This window comes from Cupressus sempervirens, chromosome 1 (assembly GCF_028749045.1).
Source record: "Cupressus sempervirens isolate cs-2001-9-10 chromosome 1, ASM2874904v1, whole genome shotgun sequence".
Classification (NCBI taxonomy): domain Eukaryota; kingdom Viridiplantae; phylum Streptophyta; class Pinopsida; order Cupressales; family Cupressaceae; genus Cupressus; species Cupressus sempervirens.
The window spans coordinates 781,211,053-781,221,528 of NC_143118.1; positions in this window are offsets into that span (position 1 = coordinate 781,211,053).

A 10,476-nucleotide genomic window follows, 5' to 3' on the forward strand; every position below is an offset into this window, starting at 1 on the left:
AAAAGGCTAAAGAGATATCTAGTAGGAATATGACTAGCACTTGCACCAGAGAGAGGTGCAAGGAGAGACGTGGAAGGGGTATGCCTATAGATTTTATTAGAAAAGAAAATTTTAAGAGATGCAAAATTAATGAAAAGATTTCAAAATTGATAACATAAAATCAAATTTTTATATAAAATAGCGCATATACACATGACTAATCTCGTTAGAGCTTCAAACATTGTACATCACAATTCAAGAGTTGATTTGAATAATACATTTTTTGAATTTTTTTAAACTATAAATACAAAAATAATTAGAGTCTATTTGTGTTGTGACAGACACATTAAATCCTAGTTTTAGAAAATGTTGTATATGTAAACACAAATGAGATGGACATAAAATAAAGTAAGTACAAAATGAATATTACTTTTTGAACAACAATTAATACAAGAAAGATGAAATGCAACAATTTGACGGAAAACATAAAAAGTTTCTTATAGAACACGTAATAAAATAATAAAATAACATACACATATTTAAGTACATAAATTGAAGAAAACTAAACTTAATCACAAATTGTAAAAAAAATTCAATTGCACTGATAAGTATACGATATAAGATATAAGAACAATAAGAAAAGTTTAATATGTAAGCAATATATTTTAAATATAGTATAATGGAGTGAATTTATAATTTTGAATATTTTAATTCAAAATATTTAGTAAATTAAAAATTAAAAATTAAAAAAGTATTTCAATAGGAAAGAAAAACCTATATATGGAAACACATTTGGGTAGAGGAAACCCTATACCTAATTTTGATCCATTATTTTTTAAATATGAGAAATTTAATAAAGTCAATTTTCTCTTAGATACATAATCTTAATACCAAACCTAAGAATTTCATGATGATTTGATTGGATGACTAAATTGTTAGATCATTAAATTCCATGTTGATTGAACTATTATTCATTATGAATAATCATATTTGATTGAACTATTATTTTATTATCTTAATATGTAGATAAAACATTGCTAATTCTCTTCTTAGATAAAACATTTGCAATATCATGCAATTAGTCATGTGAGGGTTTTTGCTTTCCAAATTCATTGAATATAATTGCACAATTCCTCAACTGTAGTCACTCCATCTTGTACGGACTCTTTGGCTTCACACTTTTCCTCTTCAATTCCTAAACAAGAATTATACGAACCTCAATCAATTCCATCTTCATCTTGTATCCGACATAATTCTTGTATAAAATAGTTTAGGATTAGAGATTCCATGTGGCACAAAGATTTATTGAGTCATAAAAACAACATATCTTTATCATCCCCTTTGAATATCAATGGAAAATGCTCTTAGAATGATTGTATAGTACTAGATTTATTTTTTACCACCAACTGAATTATGTAGATGTCCAAATGAATTCTCCTTATGGTTTTTTGATTAGAAGGATTACATTAAAATCATAAAATATAAAGTCATAGACATGTTATGCAAACTTGTAATCATGCACATAAGCTATATTTTTTTGAGGTCATCTTTAGCTTGCATTTCAATGCCACATTTTTTTAGGATGACCTAAAGAGAAAAGTATGATGAAGATGTCTATGATTTTAAATTTAATTATACATATGGTTGATGTTTTACTAAAAAAAATTGTGATTCTTGCAGCAAGAACAACTAGATTTTGTCTTTCTAGTATATAGTTTCAAAGTTCATTTTTAATCCAACTAATTAATAAACTTTTAGGTTCTTATTGGTCCTTATATGAAATCTCACAAAGGTTGTGTTCAAAACATAGCTCTCAACTGGCTTTTAATTAGAGTAAGTGTCAATTATTGTTGACTTGATAACCTATAGTTTGGGTTCTGTGAGGGTGAAAATCACATTTCTATGTATAAATTGAAGGAGAACTTCATGCAAATGTAAAAGAACATTGTGTTATTACTATCTATTACTGTTTTCAAAATCATGTTTTTTCCAACATGTCAATCTCATTGAAGTTTATATTATTAGATATAAGTTTCAAATTCCTATTGTTCCTTCTATGATCATGTCGAAAGGATATGTTGAAATAATACTTCTTAGGTGGCCTATAATAAGAAAAATGCCAATTATTGTTAAGGTGATAACCTATAGTTGTGGTTGTACAAGTTTGCGGTGGTGGGGTGAATATATTGTTTCTATCTATAAATTTAACTACAACTTCATGAAAATGTGAAAGAAGATTGTGTTCTTACTGTCTATTATTGTTGTCAAAATCCTGCTTTTGCAATGCTTAAGATAATTTAAGTTGATACTACTGGCAAGACCCATTCAAGACTACTCTGACTCTTTCATTTGTATGGTGTTTTAGCTATCCATCTCCCCTAAATCATTATCCTCTTTAAATACATCTTTAACTTAGTCTATGTAATGATTATGCCATACATTATATTTGTGTGTATCAAGTTCCTTCAAACTACTAATTATTTTTCCTTTGTTTAGGACTATATATTTGTCAATTTCTCAAAAATGTTTATATTGGAGTAGCTTTCAAAGATGTTTATAGATAATGATTCCCCCACAAACTACTAATACATTGAGATAATCAATCTTAGATAGAAAAAAAAATTAAAATTATTTTTACATCTTGGGGGAAGTTGATTGTATGACCACTAGATTTTTATTTCTCACCATAGCCAAGGTTTAGTTTCAATGTTGGATTAACTTACACAATGATTATACCTTCAACTTGTATGAGAACCCTCAACACATTTGGTTGCTCAAATTAGTCCAATTTTTTTGCCATAGAGAAGTTTTGTATTCCTTTCTTAACAAGCCATCTCCTACAAGAAAGACTATTATTTGATAATTTAAAAAAAAAATCCATATACTAAGGTAGTGCTCACTAAATGTGCTAAATATTTTTAACTTTGATAGTGCATCTATTCTAGGTCTAAATTTCTTAGTTATCTAGCTATCATGTTAGAGGAAAAATTAGTGTCCATGAAGGTAGTCGAAATTGGAATTTTGAGCCTCTACTCAAGAAGATGTATTTGAATGATTTATAGGCTCACTGATTTGAGGAATGTTTAGAAGCGTATAAGTGGGAAGGCAATGGATGTGTTTTTTAAGTGTTGAGTGTGTTGGATTTCACAACACTCTTATTTCTTCTCTATAGTGAACGTAGTACATGCAAATTCTTTTACAAGACATGTGGAATTATTTGGATGAAATACTTTTTAGAATCTTGTACATTTAAGTACATTATCTAGAATGCAAAAAGAGAAAAAATAGTATTGATTATCTTTATATATAGAGGTAAATAAACCATTTTTTAGTACATCTATTATCCTAATATGCCTTACTTCACTATGAAGTAATACATCTTGTTGGCTTAGCATGAAAAAAACATTTGAAATATAAAACAAAAAACCAATATAAGAACACAAGTTTAGTACCAAAATGAGATAGTGAATACAAAAATTGATCATATAAACTTACAAAATATAAGCACATAGCTTTCAAAAGTTACAAGCTAAATATTAGTTGTTTTATTAAAAGAGTTTGATAATTACATTAAAGCTTAATCACTCATTTACTTCAAAAAGCCTTTAAGTCCATACAAATAACCTCTAGATTTCAACCCATCATACGATCTTTGTTTACAAGTGAAACATTGAACAATTTGGAGAAAAAAATGTTGTTTTTTGAAAAATATATTTTTGATTTGAACCACTTCGTGATCCACATTTAATATGGGCATATGGAGCAATAAAATCTTACAAATTGTATTAATTTTTTTAGAATGTGCCTTTAAATAACAGTCTAGTTATTGCCATCAAAGCTACAAGAGTTATTCCATGATTATAGGATAGGAAACCTTGGCCTACATCCTCACTATCTATGCCAAAATAGAGCAAAAAAATCTACAATTTGGTGACAACAAGCATAGGTAGGTATATAAATTAGGAAAATAATGTATCACCTAAAGAAATGTGATCTTAGATGTTACCTATGCCTATTTTGGAGATCATATATAAATCCCTTTTCTTTCAAATGGTTTAGGAACTCACACATTTTGAAATGCAAAACTCCTCTAGTATCACTTCAAGACTAAAAATGAATATGAGCCATAATTTTTGGTAAGTGCAGTGAAAAATAATGAAGACAAGAACATACTTATTTCCAAAATACAAAGAGCATCGTGAATGCTAATTGTCTAACAAATATGCATATTATTAGTTTAAGAAATATATATTGTCCAGTAACATTGCTACTAAAGAAGGTGTCCACTAACTAGAGGAAACTCCAGGTACAATATTGTAGATGCTCAAAAATGGTTCACATCTATGACTTCATCACTTCTTCATGCTAATTTGTCCCATTTTCTCATTCTACTAACTTCGATCTTTTGGCCAAATTGACCATATTTTGTCATTTGTATCCCCTTTCATATCAATTTCATATCAACTCAGAATCATATCAAATCAACTCGAAATCATATCAAATCAACTCAAAATCACCCCAAATCAACTCGGAATCACTCAAAATCGGTCCTAATCAACCCAAAACATATCAAACATCCCAAATCAATCATCATTTATCTACTCCTAGGAATTTTTGTGGCTTTCAGTGTCTTGGAAACCTATCAATCTTATCAATCTCACCTTAGTACTGTCATGGCTCTCAGTACTAGGTCAAAATTCATTCATGTCATTCAATCTTTGACATTGTTGAGGCTTTCAATGTCAAATCATGACATCATCAACCATTTTAATAACATTGACAATGTCCGTCGATGTTATTATGATCGAACCTTATCAGTCAATTTCAATCCTGTAGCATTTACAATGTCGGTTAAATGTTACATATCAATTTATTCATGTCATGTGTCCTTGGCATGTTATCAATTTCGATCTATCAATTAATTTGACCATGGTTTTGGTCTACCTTTTCATCATCTTATTCAATATCCATCATTGTCACATTTTCATCAAAGGATACGGTCACATTCATTTAATCAATTTGGCCAATCATCTACTAATTTTCTCTATAGGATTAAATAACCCATAATTTAATTCTATTATTCTCACTAATTATTCTTCCTAATTATCATCCTCAATTAATTAATTTTATTAATTAATTGGTTTATCATCTACAAACCATGGAAATTCTTAATTTCCTAAGTTCCATTTTCCATCATTAATTCCATTTTCTACTAATTCTTATTTTGTGGAATAAGAGGATTTTTAATTCAAATATTCCATAAATTATTCCATCATCATGACACTTGGATGTGACACCTCATGGATTCTCCTTTGACACTTGGCTGAGATTTGTCATAATCAAATATTCTTATCTCTTATGCATGTCCCTATTTGGCTTATTCGTCATAGATTCTTGGCTTTAAGTGGGTTGAGGAATCTTATGACGCGTCATAGATTCTCTTCCAAATTTGACTCTCGTGTGTCATAGAATCTTGCTTTTGGCATATTCTGTCATATGCGTCATAGGAATTATTATTACCTCTTACGCATGTCCCTATTTGGCTTATTCGTCATAGATTCTTAGCTTTAAGTGGGTTGAGAAATCTTATGACGCGTCATAGATTCTCTTCCACATTTAGCCAAATTTGACTCTCATGTGTCATGGAATCTTACATTTGGCATATTCTGTCATATGCGTCATAGGAATCTCTTGCCACATCGCATGTCTATGGGTGACAAATCCAATGCTCTCACCCTACATGAAAATTATAAAATGGACACCCTTCCTCTCATTTCAAATCTGAATGCTGAAATCTTGGAATGGAGAATGCTTAAGTCTTGAGTCCTTGAATCTTTGAGTTTTTGAGTCTCTACTAATTTGCATTTTGCATTCTCTCTCTCACATAAAATCACACTTCAAGTATTCTCATGGCATTATCACTATCGTAGGCTTTTGCTTCAATTTTGTGTGCACTATAGGCAACTTTGGAGCTACAATCATTTGGAGAAGAAAGAAGGACATGGGAGCTACAAACGGAAAAGGGAGTTTTTGATTATGTTTTCTTTCTTTTGTTTAGTTTGGCTTTCATGGTAGACTAGTGGGTGCTAACGTATGATTATTGAGTTTTTGATTTGCTCATAGTATGTTATGCTTTTAGCCCATTTTCTGGTCCTACATTTGGTGAACCCAACGTGAACATGCATATCTAACTTGGGTTTTCTTGTTTGTGCTTGTAGGTGCAAGGAAGGAGCTCACTTGGAAGGGTATAACGACTATCTACTCTTCCTTTTCACACCTAGATTAACTAGGGGGTCCAGTAAAATGCTTATATGCTGTTGTTTCATACATTCTGTTAGCTTGTTGTCCTAGGGCGCACTCTGCTCTATCAGGGTGCACTTGGGACCCCTAGGAGTAGTTTTAGGAGCCCAGAAGACACCAAAGCCTCTTTCTGTTGTTTCCAACTTACCAATTGCATCCATCTGGGCCCTAACTGTGTCATTGATGCAGTCTACACTGTTTGGGCGCACTTGGGAGTGTACCTCTGAAAATTTCAGTTTTTGGGTCTTGATTAGGCACCCATTTCCCCACACCTTGCACCTGACTTCCCAACTGCACTCTAAAACTACCATCTGTGCCCAACTGGGCCCCAACTACATCATTGATGCAGTCTGCACTGTCTGGGCACACTTAGGGATGTACAAAGCCATTTTGGCCTTCTGGGGAGCAATTTGCACTGTCGGAACACACCTAGGTTCATAGTAAGCACATGCATCAATCAAAATCGGCATTTCAAGTTCCTCTCACTCTCTAGGACATAAATTAGATGATTTTTGTGTTATTGATGGTCTATTTGTAGCATGTGACAATCGTGGGATGAAGACATGATCATAAACTACTAATGCTTTGTTTGTAGGATGTTGTCAAAGACTTTGTGTGTCTTTCAAAACTATGTGTGTGGATTTCCTAGATTAGATAACATTTTGTTTGGTGCTTAAAAAGAACCTTTTTCTTTTATGCCTGGCGTGTCTATGGTGTTAGATCCCTAGGAGTTGCATTGGACGTATCCTCTCCCCTCGCCATTCGTGGATCTTGGGTGTAAGAGAAATTTGTGTAACTTCTATAGGAGGCCTGCCTTGGACCAAGATACTCGATATTGGGTATGCCAGGGGACGACCTTAGAGCTGTAACGGGCCAAAGCTAGGTCAACATTCCAACCACTATATAAAATTTGATTACAGTGAAAGCTATGTCAGTGGTATTGCTACGTGAGAGCTCTCCTCCAGTACCCTTGTGGTGCGTCAAACCCCAGTTCTTGGGGCTGGGAGACCTTCTGCGAAATTTTATCATTAACTTGCCGAATGGAATGCCCTTACTAAAAACCATGTTTTAGTGGCCAAAATCCTTTCTATCCACTGGCTCAAGGGGTCACCCATGCTCGTGAAGACATCCTACATTCTCGTGGTCCTTAGTAGAGGCAACAGTCCCTTGGGAAATCATGCCCCTTGGGAAGCGGATCTTGGTAGCCCCGAGAAGTGAGTGCGCTGTAAGGGGGAGCCTGTGGTGCCAAGATCCTAGGTTGTCCACTCTAGATAAGCACGGCTGAACTTCGGTTCAAGTAGAAATTCAATGGATATAGTCCTAAAAGCCTAGGTTGTGGTGTGTTTGTTAACTTTTACAACAGCTATTCTTGTCTTAATGTGTCTTGCGTGTGTGTAAAACATAATCAAGATAAAAGCCAAACTGTTAAATTTACACCTTGGATATCATTTGAACTTGTCAAAACCTCACACATTGCCAAAACATTTCAACCTTATCAAACTTTGCAAACATTGATTCAACACACTCGAACCTTGGAAAACATGGCGACTTGTGCTCTTAAATGTGCTTGGCAAAACGTAGATCTCATATTTGCATAGATTTCACTTGCATTCACCCTAGTCCAGGCTTCATTCTTGCATCATATAGACTTCATATTGCAACTTTTAGTCCTCATTTAGTATCTATTACTTTTCATATTGCATCCATTTAGGTTCAGTTTTAGTTTCCTTAGTTTTTGCATTCCCATCTTAGAATCAGCACTTTGCATTCACCACCTTGCATCTTTGCATACTTATCCATCATCTTGACCACTTTATCCATCATTTTGGGTGTCCTAATCATCATTTTGAGCATCCAAACTGGCCCTAACATTGTCCTCTACCATCTACTTGTCTGTGACATCAATCTTGAAACCATAGCTTCCATAATTGCCTCAGTTTCAGCCTAGCTTACCAACTGCGCCCAAAAACTACCAATTGTGCCCAACTGGGCCCCAACTACATCATTGACATAGTCTGCACTGTCTGGGTGCACTTGGTGGTCCTGAGATCTAGTTTTGGGTTCCAGATAACATTTTGGGGCTTCAACAGTGTCCTTAGGTACCTGGTTAGCTCCCCTTGCACTAGCTTGCCCAGATCTGCATTCTACAGCACCTAATCGTCATCACCTTCACTTAAGACATCATTCTATATGTCATAACCTTCATTTTTCATCTCCCAACCCATCCTAACATCAACCCTAGCATCCTGGCTTCCTGGCATGTCAGTTTGATAACCATACCCCTCAGAATCAACAAACATTCTTCCTAGCTTACCAACTATGCCTAGAAACTACCAACTGTGCCCAAACTGGCTCCAAGTGTGTCAATGACATAGTTGGTACTATTAAGGTGCACTTGACACTATTAGGGTGCACTTGGGTACCCGCATGACCATTTTGGGCCTCCGAACTGCACTTTAGGACCCCAAAACTGCATCTAGGAGCCTCTAGACCTCCCTGTTCTGCACTTGACCCAAAACTGCATCTTGCACCCAAAATCCCCTTTTGGATCATAGGCATTGTTCGTATCATGTATCCTCTCAGCATCACCATCATTTTGAGTCCTCAAAACATCAATTTGAACCCCCAAAACCTTTGAATTTAGTCAAAAATCTAGAAAAAGTATAAGTCTTAGAGTATCTCCTAGTGTTGACAGATAATGGATCTTGACTAGTCCTTTTATCTTTGCTTATCATTTTCTTTGGTCAAAATTTATCTATGTCTTGATATATTTGACCTTTTCATCTTTTATCAATTTGATCTTTTCATTTTTTATCAGTTTTTGGTCAAGATCCAAAGTCCTTTATCACAAGGTTAAACTCTTAGGCAAAATACTTTCAAAAGGTTTTATCTAAGTTCAAAACTTTCCATATACCCTTGTCATAGTATAATCATCTCCCCAAAATTTCATTTTGACCTACCCTAGTGGTATATCGCCTTAATATTGCATTGATCAAAATCCTTAGCATCATTTTCGCTACCAAACCCTATCAAATTGTCCATCAACCAAATTGCCTTCTTGAGCATTTACCCTCATTTTGCATGTCCCAAACGTCATTACGAACCCTAGAACATCATCCTTTGCATGATATGCCTTGCATACCTCAACCTTTAGCATCCTTAACAAGTCCAAAACATAACTCTAATTGTCATTTTGCATACCTTAGAGTCATTTTCATTCCCTGTAGTCAAACTTCAAAACGTCACCTTGCATTTTGCATTTGCATAATATCCCTAGGACATTTTCACTTTGCACATCAAAACCATAATTCATCTAACATTTCCTCACATTTCATAACATTCCTAAACAATTAAAAATCCCAAAAACACTCATATCTTGCATACCCACCACTCTAAAATCACCCAAAACACTCAAAAATTCCATTGCATTTGCACTCTTAGTGTAATGTCCCCATTTTAGCAGTTGACCAAGTGTGTGCGCATTAGCCTTGTTCTACATGGTCCTGAGGGCTAACGAAGGGTTTAATGGGATCTTGGAGTGTTTTGGCCTAGTCATTTCCAGTTTGGGCCAAAACGAAGTTGATTTACTCAGTTTCAGGCATACTTACTATTTTTAGTAAGTCGGCAGGACACAGTGCAGGTCAATTTTGGGGATTGGATTCGATACTCCTCGGTGAGAGCTTTCCGATGAGCTATCACTCGCATTATTCGGAGTCCGATTGCTAATACATTTTAATGCCTGAAGTTTTATTAAAGTAACGTCTAATTTAATTGTAAAATATTAAAGTGTTACTTTAATATTTATTTTATGGTGATGTGTACCCAAGGGAGACATAAGGGGTATTTTAATATATGTTTTATATTACACATCTTTTATCCCACATTGCCCATATGAGTTGAGGGGACCCGTGGGAATAGAATAAAAGGAAGCATTTGTGGCTTCATTAGACAGGTTGAATATGAGAAGAAATTGGTGTATGAGTTGCAGCTCCATTCTTGGCATTTGAGGACGTTTATCCTCTTTTGTAACATTCTAGACGTCATTCCCTTGGGGTTTGGCCTTTGGAATTCTTTGTTATCAGCTTCATTATCAGGCAGTTTAGTTGCATTTCCGACTACAGGCAGATTTGATATTTTGCTCATATCTTCTTCACTACTTGTCCGACGCTTATGCCGCTTGGAGGGAATGGTATTATG